We start from the raw sequence: 10,233 nt of genomic DNA, 5'->3' as shown, positions 1-10,233 counted from the left end.
GTATAGTAGTGTATGTAAGAGAGTATAGTAGTATGTGTAAGAGAGTATAGTAGTGTATGTAAGAGAGTATAGTAGTATGTGTAAGAGAGTATAGTAGTGTATGTAAGAGAGTATAGTAGTGTATTTAAGAGAGTATAGTAGTATGTGTAAGAGAGTTTGAATGAAACGGAAGTGAGTTTGAATGAAACGGGAGAGTTTGAATGAAACGGAAGTGAGTTTGAATGAAACGGAAGTGAGTTTGAATGAAACGGAAGGGTTTCCTCATTATCATTTACCTCCACAAACAAAAAGTGACCGTGGAAAATAAAGTAAATAAGAAGAAATACCACTGACATCTTTTTGCCACGGTTGTTTCTCCTGCTTGATTTAAGCACTTTATGGTCAAATCCCGCCGGCGGGCAATTTTTCGTTACACCAGCCCTTCCCCCCAACATGCTGGGTCAATTTTCGGCATCATACAGTTGAGTGTTATAGCCATGTCATACACCGTTTGAAAGCTTAGAATCTCAGGAATGTCATCCAATGTCAACCATATGGTGGAATAGATATTTTTGGCGAATATAGATCAAAAATATCCTAGTGTCTTAGGTCAAAATAGACCCCCTCACCTTCCTCCTCCCTTGGTGCATTCTAACTTTATCGTCGTTTTGGATATCCTTAGCAATGAGTTGATACTTCATGTTGGGTCTTGAAATGTTCATAAGAGTCTGCAGAAATCGAATATCAATATTATTTTAGTGTAATTACATTGTGTATATGCACAAGCCATCTTATACAAAGCATACTACAAGGCATACTACTATACTCTAATATTATAGACTTCCCAGCACTGTGAGAGTATATGATACAGTTATTCTGATAATGTTATAAAATTCTACAGGTTATCAGATTTCCAAAGAGACCAAGCATGTGATTAGAGGTCATACTATGAAGGAGCAGTGCTCTCTAGAGTAGGCGCAGTGCAAAAACAAAAAAATTGCCAAAAATGGCCCGAACACTAAGTGGTTAATTTTTCCTTGTTACTCTTGAGTTGGTGGTGCTAGCTTTACTTTCAAAGCAGCAAACCCACTAGATAATATAGGCGGCGGGCACGGCGCCGCATAGGGACCAATGTGGGCCAGTGCCACTATGATTGACAGGCAGCCCACCCCATCAGGAACCGAGGAATCAAACTCACTTCTGTTTCATTCAAACTCACGTCCGTTTCATTCAAACTCACTTCCGTTTCATCCAAACTAACTTCCGTTTCATTCAAACTCACTTTCGTTTCATTCAAACTCACTTCCGTTTCATTCAAACTCACTTCCGTTTCATTCAAACTATTAAACTCCTTTTACATGTAAGTATGAGAGTGTATAGTCGTGTATGTGAGAGAGTATAGTAGTGTATGTGAGAGAGAATAGTAGTGTATGTGAGAGAGTATAGTAGTATATGTGAGAGAGTATAGTAGTGTATGTGAGAGAGTATAATAGTGTATGTGAGAGAGTATAATAGTGTATGTGAGAGAGTATAATAGTGTGTGTAAGACCAAGTATGAATTCTGTCCCAGGCGGCCCCTCATACGTTTGCACATGTGTATGTACTTTACGCAAAAGTGAGTGTATAAATACTTCCTATTTTTTTTATACAGCATATCAGATATTTCTGATACGCTGTCCTTGGGCTCTTTAGCAAGGCTGTGTGGAAATGGTAGTGTGGATATACGCTACAGGTTGCTGTTATTAGCAGGTGTCTATGGGTGGTATTGTGGATGCTAACTGCTATGCCAGACGTTGCTGTAATTAACAGTTGAATATGGATCCTAGCATGGATGCTAGCCGCTACGCTACACGTCTCCATTGTCAGCAGGTGAAGGGGTCGTAGCGGGGATGCTTGGTGCTATGCTACGGTTATTAGCAGTCAATGCCAGGTGCTATGCTCCATATTGCCCCTTTTATTCCACGCGTGTGTATTGCAGCGTTCGGGGTATCAGGGCTCCTGTTTGTTCAGCTGCTTCCCTAATTGGTCACCCCTACATGGATCCTAGCCTGTCGGCCTGTGAGCCAGAGAGAATACAACATATACAGTTTCTATACAGGTGCTAAGTGTAATCAGGCCACATTAGATATCTAAATGTTGAATCTGTGACACCCTATTTTGGTGGCCACACATCCCACAATGTGGAATGTGTGGCACCTTTATCTTTTCTTATTTTTTTCTTTCTTGTTTCATGTTGCCCATGTTTTGTGTTCAGTGTTTTTTTCCACTGAATTGTAACTCATTTGTTTGTTTTGGCTGTGGATGTAATGTTGTTCTCTGTTGATTTCTATGTGGTCGGATTGGTGTTCTTAGAATAACTGTACAACTTTAAAGCATTAACAAAGAAGCAATTCATCATTTATAAAGCATTGTTCATGCATTCATGTATGTTTTTCATAATCAGTTGTAAATCGTTAATAAGACGGTTTCAATGTTAATTTATAAAGCTAATTGATGACTTACAAACTATTTACAAAGTGTTATTTTGTGCTCATCTAAAGTGAGGACAATGATTTGTACTATGGCAATGGTACTTGAGGCATTGCAATTGTAGCCTATGAGTATTAATGTAGTAACAATGCTTTGTAACTGATTCATTCCTACATTAATTTATTATTGCTGTAAATTGGAATTGGCCTATATTCTGAGATGCTACCCTTTAGTTCATTCAAATAACATCAACCAGTCCATACAATGCACAATATTTCCGTAGTTTTGATATTGGATTAATATGCATTACTTTGCCATAGGGAAATTGGTGCTTGTTGTTTTTTAAAATACCAGTATGTTTATATTCCTGTCTGTGGTGAAAAAATATACACTAAATATATTATCAAATAAAAAGATACATTGCTATTGTCTATTTCTACACTGTATATCTTACTGCAAAGTGGTGTGATGGTGTGATGGTGTGTGTGTGTGTGTGTGTGTGTGTGTGTGTGTGTGTGTGTGTGTGTGTGTGTGTGTGTGTGTGTGTGTGTGTGTGTGTGTTTGTGTGTGTTTGTGTGTGTGTGTGTGTGCATGCGCGTGTGTTTGTGTGTGTGTGCGTTCGTGCGTGTGTGTGTGTGTGTGGGGAGGTGGCATATATTCAGTTTTAAGTGTGCATTACCTGTGTGTGTGTGTGTGTGTGTGTGAGCATGTGTGTTTGTGTGTACGTGACGTTGTGAGTGTGGCTGTGAGTCAAAGAGGCTGATGCGGAGCACCTCTTTCTACATATGTGAGGGAGTAGAAGGTTGAGGAGGAGTAGAAAGGGGGGAAGTGGACGGCCCATAGCCTTCCTGGGCGGGGACTCCACAAGAGAAGAAGACTCAGAAGACCTGGTGTGTGTGTGTCTGGTGTCTGTGTGTGATTTGTGCGATTGTGCATGTGTATTTGTAATGGGGTTTATGTGTGTGTGTGTGTGTGTGTGTGTGTGTTTGCATGTGTTTTAGTGTGTGTGTGTGTGTGTGTGTGTGTTTGTCTGCCCATGCATGCGGGTGTGCTGTATGTGGGTCTGTCAGTGAATACATGTTTATGTGGCCACATCTGTATGTCTAGGAATGGATGTGTGCATTTGAATGTGTGTTACTGTCTGCATGGATTTGCATATGTGTGTATGTGCCAAGGACCTCCATTTATCCAGAACCACAGGTATGGGGTGTGTGTCAAGACTTGGCACATGCACACGTGTGAACAGGGTTCTTCTTGGGGGCCGGTGCATTGAGGTGTGTGTGTGTGTGTGTGTGTGTGTGTGTGTGTGTGTGTGTGTGTGTGTGTGTGTGTGTGTGTGTGTGTGTGTGTGTGTGTGTGTGTGTGTGTTTGTGTGCATGTGTGAATGTGAGTGTGTGTGTAGGTTACTAATGACGTGTTGACATGCAGGGGATTAGAATGGCAGGCTGACATTGACAAATGTGATACAAGTGGGTTATGATGTCTATAAATACACACACACCTACGCACACACACGACATATCTACGCTCAAACACATCTATGCACACACACACACATACATGTACACTAACTTACCTACATATTCATATACACACATACACACGCACATACATACACCTAAACATATGCACACTACCACACCTACACACACAGATATTTGTGTGGGGCAAAAAAGCGCCTCTAGCCTGTACCCTGAAGGCTTGTTGTTCTCACCACTACTCTACTTCACACAGTATGTCTTTTATCTTCACGTTCCATCAAGCTACACCATGGTAACTATGTTAAACACACATAAGCATTACGATTCCCAACGTTCTTTGTGGTTTGTAGTGTACAAAGAAATGAACATAAAGGCCCCCATGGCTTTAGGATTGCTTTGGAGGGCACACAGGTGTAGATTACAGATGTGCTAGCACCGGCTGACTCAGCAATATCATTCACTTGCCGCTTCTATTTAATTGCTCTACTGCTTTATGTTACCTAGCATTCGATCAGCTTTGTCTGACCAAATAACTGTGTGTATGGGTTGAGACATTACAGGAAAGCTTCAACACACAGCTGCTTGCAGAATTAATTTATATATACTGTATAGATATAGATATAGATATTTCATACGGCATAATCAAAAAAATATCTGTTTAGAGTTAGTTGGCACACTTGACAAGTGCAAATATGTTCTTGATGACAATTTTATTGTCCTTGTTTTTTGGTGTGCATATACTTTTAATTATTTACAACAAAGTAGTTGAGTTGGATCAGATCATATACACGTATTTATGGAACACAGGAGTCTTCGGCTTGACAGATACCCTGTCTACATCTTTATTGAACATCTTTTAAACCAGCACATTTCTGAGAACTAAGCCACGACTTCCCATCATACTTTCGCTGTTGCTCCACATCCCTCATAAATCTAACCAATTTGGGTTTTTCTTCCTCAGGAAGTTATTTTGTCGAAGCCCAGGCTTAGTTGGGCCGAGCTGTAAAGAAGGCCCACACTGTCTTCCTAACACATCAATACTTCGATGCGCGCCAGCAATAAGACTATCAAAGCCCTTATGGGTTGAGGTGTGTAGGATCGAGGATGTAAGGATCTCATTCCAGGTAAGCTAAAGAAACACACAAAAAAAAGCTGCGGTTCACACACTTACATCCGCCCCGCACCGAAACCCTCTATTTGGATTCAGCGTCTGAGCCCGTGTTGGATGGAAGGGCTGGCTTAAAATAGATAAATAGCTAGCAGACACTTATCTCTTTGCCTTCAACCCCTGGCATCGGAGGATTCCACTACTACTCAATTGTATGATTTAGTCCAAACTGCCTTTCACATTCTTTCGCGAGTCGCCTTTCATCTCCACGCCGGTGACAAAGTAGATCACTGTCTTCTAAGAAATAGCATAACCGAGAACACAAAGCAGTTATTAGCCAGGCTCCCTATTATGCAGTAAACATCTGTATGCCATTTGTAACTATACATGGTCTTATGCCCCATCATTGCTTCTAAAAAGAGGGGAAAAGGTCACATGGAATGCATGAGGTGCATGAGGCGCACGGATCCCCCCACTTGAAGGTATCGCAACCAAGATGGTATGAAACCGGGTCGCGGGCGGTCATCGAGATGGACCCCCTCCCACCCCACCCTCAAACCAAAACCGTAGTATCAGAGGTTGAGCTTTAAACATGTTCTTAGTAACGCTCAACGCACGCAAGCACACACAAACGCACATACACACACGCACACACACACGCACACACACAACGGACTGTCATGGAGCAAACCTAGGGGTGGGGTCTGGTTCTTGAGGTGAGCTGCGTGTTGAGATTAGACGTAGCCATGCAGCGTTGTCGCCCTAATTATGTAATAAAAGGGGGCATGAGGGCTTTGAAGTCCTAAGTGCAGTTGTCAGTTTCTTTGAAGACAAATCGTAATAGTCATGTTCACTGCCTCGCAAATCAAATCTCGTGCACATGTTCCCCTCTGACCCGCGAGTCTTTAACCTCACTCTCACGACATACAAATGTGTGCATGTGCTCACACACACACAGATGCAAATGTGCATTCAAACATGCATGCACACACATACAGGCACACACACAAACACACTAAAACACAGGCAATGCACAAATACACACTTAAAACTGCAAATATGCCACCCCGCCACCCTCCATCCCCACCCCGACACACTCACAAATACACACCCATACACACAACTATTAACACAGCAAGTAATGAATGAGTCTGAATTATGATTTGACAGTTCACACACACACCCTCACACTCACACACACACACACACACACACACACACACACACACACACACACACACACACACACACACACACACACACACACACACACACACACACACACACACACTCACACACACACACACACAAAGCCCCCCCCCCACACACACACACACACACACACACACACACAAACACATACACACACACACACACACACACACACACACACACACACACACACACACACACACACACACACACACACACACACACACACACGTACACACACACACACACTATCATACACAAACACATCGAAGTACCCCAGTCTCCTTCTTTTAAGGCAGCCTTGATCATTGTGTAGTTCTGGGAGTCCGGGGGGGGGCTGGTTGTCCTAAAGCCTTTCATGGCTGTGTCAATCACTTCCATCTGGACCTGCTCAAACTCCCCTGCTCCCAGGGGACAGATGCTGTGTGCAACCCCCCCCCCCCCCCCCCCCCCCCCCCGCTTACACACACAACAAATAAAGCCCTGTTCTGTCACATCCCGCAATGCACCGGGGGATAAAGATGGCCAGACGTTGTTTCTGGGAGATCTGAGGGCAGACCTCACTCCTGTGAAGTCCAGTCCCTCTCTGAGTATAAGCATAGTTCCATTCAAGGATGTAGGGGGAGCGGGAGGGGAGGGTGTTCTCCATTGACATATAGAACACACAAGCACATATACACTCAAACAGAAACTCATGCACAGAAACACAGTAACACAGTGTCACACACACACACACACACACACACACACACACACACACACACACACACACACACACACACACACACACACACACACACACACACACACACACACACACATAGACACACACACACATAATCTCAAGCACACTTTCACACACCTCAACACACATACATACAAACATAACCAAATGCATGTGAGCAGACACTTGTTTCTCATTCTGACATGTTATATTGACCCACCCCGTATTTCCTAACAGAGAGGGGGATAGATTGGGTGACTGAGAGAGATATAGTGAGAGGGCAAGAGAAAGTAAGAGAGAACATGAGAGAGAGAGTCAGGTAGAGAGGGTGTGGGAGAGATGAAGGGAGAAAAAGGGATGACAGAGATCGATAGAGTGTAAGGGAAGAGGAAGGGAGAGAGTGCAAGAGAAAGAACTACAGGGACAGAGGTAGAGAGAGAAAGAGTTAGAGATGACGGGAGAGAATGGGTGACATAGAGTGAGAGATGAAGGGAGAGAAAGGGGTGATGTTCAGAGAGAGGGAGGGAGATGAACAGAGAGAATGGGGGGATAGTAAGAGAGAGGGAGGCAGATGAAGGGATAGAAAGGGGTAATAGAAAGAGAAAGAGACAGCAATGAAGGGAGAGAAAGGTGTATTATTCTGAGAGGGAGGGATATGAAGGGAGAGAAAGGGGTAATATTCAGAGAGAGGAGGGAGGGAGGGAGATGAAGGGAGAGAAAGGGGTAATATTCAGAGAGAGGAGGGAGGGAGGGAGATGAAGGGAGAGAAAGGGGTAATATTCAGAGGGAGGGAAGGAGATGAAGGGAGAGAAAGGGGTAATATTCAGAGGGAGGGAGGGAGATGAAGGGAGAGAAAGGGGTAATATAAAGAGAGAGGGAGGGAGAGAAGGGGGGATAGTCAGAGAGAGGGAGGGAGATGAAGGGATGATAATCAGAGAGCGGGAGGGAAAGAAAGGGGTGATATTCTGAGAGGGAGGGAGAGAGAGGAGTAATAGAAAGAGAGAGGGATTGAGAGAAACGGTTGACAGACACACATAGAGACTAAGGTTGAAAGGGGTAATAGACAGAGAGAGGGAGGGAGATGAAGGGAGAGAAATGGGTGATATTCAGACAGAGGGAGGGAGAGAAGGGATTAATAGACAGAGAGAGAGAGAGAGTGGAATGAGGTTAGAGAGAGGGGGGATAGTCAGAGAGGGAGAGATGAAGGGAGTGAATAATGTGTTTTTCAGGCAATGCCACCATTAAGCGGTCATAAAAGGGCCCCCTTACAGCAGACCCCCACTCACTCATTTGATTCATGCTTCCAACGGAATTAATTACACTTTGAACTTCAAACTCACGCTACATGACTTCCTGGTTCCTCTGCAATCTTTTTTGACTACCGTGTTGAAAACCAGGTTACTACCACCTTAGGCTAGGCTTTATGAAGTCACTTCCTGTGCGGCCTGATATGTACTTCCTGTCTCTTTCTAATGTCTGGGTGCCTCATCAGCAAATTGGTGTCGAAGATGTTTAATGCCACTGTGATTCAGCCCAAAAATTATTGCAGGTCTTGTATACAAAGGGCCTTACTAACTGGGTTTGTCAGTGGAAAGGTATATAATGAGATGTATATAATGAGAGGTTAGGGTGTTTGTTTCCAAGCCAGAATATGGTGTGTTTGTCCCCTTTTTAGATCCTGTAGGTGTCTTTGAGCGTGATACCCTCTGATCACCTCTACTTGCTCATTTAACATATTGGAAAATAACCTTTCATTTTAAAGTAAAGTAAAATGGTAAGAAAAAGTTATTTTGGAATTAAAATCTGATTATGTCTTATGAACAGTTTGTCAGATGAGATGGTTGGACATTTTGGAAAAAACGCTTTAAAAAAAACCCTAACCCTAACCCTTACTCTCTTCTTTAGTCGTAGTAAATGCAAGTCAACGGAAAACAAACAGTCAAGTGCTTAAATGAATACATAACTTTATTTAAATAAATGCTTTGTCATAACAAAAAAAAGAGACAAAGGTTAAACGAGTACATAAATTACAAGTTGAATAAATATTACACAGTGATATTCACTTTAATAATTTGCGATTTTTTGTATTTTTTCCTTTTTTTTCATTTAATTAATTTTCTGCAGTTCCAAATGCTGACCGTGTTCATATCCACCTTTATATCCTGCCAGGGTGATTTCTCAAGCCATTTTAACCCCGTATCCTAGCGACCAATTGTATTGTCTACCAGAGTAACAAACAAACCAAAACAAAAACCTGTTGTTATAACTGTAGTAAAGAGTCACATAAAAGAGCTTTCGTTACTGTAGTACTACTGTAGAATGAAGTATGTGATTATGAGTTTGAACCATATTAGAAGATTAAGAATCTGAGGAATGTACTCGTCGCAAACAGTTTAGACGTTTCGTTTTTTTCCCTCCCCAATAAACTAAACCTAGCACCAAAACACCAAAAAGTACAAATTACCAGACATGCAGGTTCAGTTTTGTACGATCGATATTTTCCTCTGATTGCAAAATGTGTAATCTTCTTAATAAATCAATCTGAAACTTGTGATTGGTCACTAAACCTTGACATAAAGAACTAAAAACTCCCGTCATCCCCCACCGGTTGCTGAAGACATCCTCAGATTCCAAAGAGCTCCTGTTAACTGTCTAGCTAAAATCTGTCTACCGTCATGCAATTGGTGAGCCCTTGTATTAGGGAGGGTAGGAAGTGGCTTAGGCCCTCCCCCCAAACACACACACACCCACCCACACAACCCAGATTCCAACTAGCGCCCCCCCCCCCCAATGCCTTCGTCCCTGACCACCTTAGGTTCTACGAACTGTCAGAAGAGCCACTGTGTCATCGCTACACTGGGATGTCAATCATTCTAGACGATCCCCCCCCAAACCCCCCACCCACCAACTAGAAGATGTAATTCCAGGTGAAGTCCAAGGCATGGGCCACAAAAGCCCCTGTCGACGAAACAAAAAGAAAAGTAGAACGACCTCAAGCATCCTCCCCTTTTGAAAGAAAAAACAAGATAACACATGTATTGTTGGTTTCCTGTGATGTTCTGTTGTTTGTTCGTTTTTTTTGTTTGTCCCCTGGATTCTTTTTGATTTTCCCCCCCATTTTTTTTTCCCTCTTAGCTTCATGACACCTGATCGTTAGGGACGCCATTGTGTGTCAGTATCCCAGACTGAATATTTGTAATAAGTGCAAGCTGCTTCTTTTTAAAAGCAAGGCCTGGGACTTAGAGGAAGGGGCGGGGGGG

At 42.8% G+C, this 10,233-nt stretch overlaps 1 protein-coding gene across 1 annotated transcript in view; it reads left to right on the top strand.

Moving 5' to 3' along the window:
- The window catches only part of LOC130373517 (insulin-like growth factor-binding protein 2-B), a 20,360-nt gene extending 17,487 nt beyond the window's left edge, over positions 1-2,873 (top strand). The window contains exon 5 of the mRNA XM_056580060.1: positions 1-2,873. This exon is cut by the window's left edge and continues 997 nt beyond it. The gene's annotated coding sequence lies outside the window, so the exon portion shown is untranslated.
- The last annotated feature ends 7,360 nt before the right edge of the window (positions 2,874-10,233 follow it).

The sequence above is a fragment of the Gadus chalcogrammus genome, chromosome 20 (genome assembly GCF_026213295.1).
Source record: "Gadus chalcogrammus isolate NIFS_2021 chromosome 20, NIFS_Gcha_1.0, whole genome shotgun sequence".
Taxonomy (NCBI): Eukaryota; Metazoa; Chordata; class Actinopteri; order Gadiformes; family Gadidae; genus Gadus; species Gadus chalcogrammus.
Note: the sequence above shows the minus strand (reverse complement) of the source record. Positions and strands in the feature narration are given on the sequence as shown.